This window comes from Papaver somniferum, chromosome 9 (assembly GCF_003573695.1).
Source record: "Papaver somniferum cultivar HN1 chromosome 9, ASM357369v1, whole genome shotgun sequence".
In the NCBI taxonomy this organism is placed as follows: Eukaryota; Viridiplantae; Streptophyta; class Magnoliopsida; order Ranunculales; family Papaveraceae; genus Papaver; species Papaver somniferum.
Window position 1 is genome coordinate 131,397,801 of NC_039366.1, and position 1,629 is coordinate 131,399,429.

The following is a 1,629-nucleotide window of genomic DNA, read 5'->3' on the forward strand; positions in this document are numbered from 1 at the left end:
TGGATTCTGCAGTGAATGGAGCGATGGATTATGGAGCTTCTGAAATACAGTGGCTAGGGTTGCAGTTGAGAATTGAGATTGTGCTATGTGCAGTATGGAAAGAAGCAATTGCAGGTGAAATTCTTGAATGGGAAATTGAGTTATGGAAGAGTGAATGGAACTGAATTACTGTGTGGGTTGAGCTGAGCTGAACTGAAGTTGATGGTTGAACTGAGTGCAGTCACGCCATGGCATTTCAGGTGGTCTGGAATTGAGATTGGTAAGGGTTCAGCTGGTGCTAGTTGTGCTGTTGAGAAGTTGATGTTGCAGAGCTGAAGTGAGTGCTGGGAAGGCTGAACTGAGAATGGGTTGAGCAGTAGCTGGAGATTGAAGCAACTACTTTATTTTTTGCTGATTTGGGGTTTAGATCTGTGGATATATGTACTTACTGATCTGTTTTTTATTTTTGGTTTTCTATGCTTTTGTGTTGCTGGTGGTGGTGTTGGCATCTAAGGTTTGGTATTCTATGGTGGAGTTGGGTTTGCAGGAGGTTGTTGGTCTTTCTAAAGCTCTGGTGGTGGTGAATTTTTCAGCTGGTGGAGGTTCTGTAGTAACAACAGTTGCATCATGAGCTTCAACAACTTCTGAGAGAGGTGGTTCTGTAGGGGGTTGAGTAGAATCTGAAGCATAGGCTGAGGATATATGAAGATTGTGAGGAACGCAATCATCCGCATTTGAAGTATGCTAATTGTGCCTGTTGTAGGATTTAATCGTTGTCGACTAGATTAGTAATACCCCAGTCTGAAGTATCTTTCTTTTTTCTGTTGTCAGTCATGCTACTTTTATGGTTCTTTTTTGTTAGTAAGTTAGAATTATATCTTTTAGGTACATGATATTTTTGAATTATGTTTTTCTGAAGGAAGAATGAGTACTCTTTGCTAACTTTGGTGCTGAGTAAAATGAATGGGTGAATGCATATATGTAAGGCAATTCGCCAGCGTTCTATCCCTATCGAGCCTTCCAAATGTGGAACAGTTGAGATTGGAGATCTTGTCGTTTGCTTCCAGGTAATGTCATGTTATATTTTGATCAATTCTGCTCTTTAGTACTTTTTAAAGTTTATTTTATCATGTCTAATTAAGCTTCTTGGGTTTGTATTCAGGAGAGTGAAGCTCAGGAAATCTTTGACGCCCATGTTCTGGAAATCCGCAGGACATTACTGGAACAAATACTGCATATGTAGGGCGTCCACACGCCATTCCTAAGTGGAATGGTCTCCTACCTAAATCAGGAGAAATGGTATGTTTCCTTCTCCGGTCATCACTCTTTAGAATTTTTATCCTAATTTGCATATGCTACTTCTGCTGTAGAACCATCTAGTTGTTTTCTGAGTTGTTTCAGTACTTCTATTTTCACCCAGTGTTTTCTTTTGTTGATATTTAATATATGTATTGAGTATAAGTGACAATATCTAAGGATGATATTGTAGTTCTTGCGGGGCTGTTGACAAGAAAATCCATCGAGGAACGATGTGAACAGCTAAGAGATGGAGTTGAAATGGGCAGTCCTGATTATATGATAAAGATACGGTGCAGGAGAGGCTATCGTATTAGCATTCCATTCTAAATTAATTAACTAGTTAATTTGATC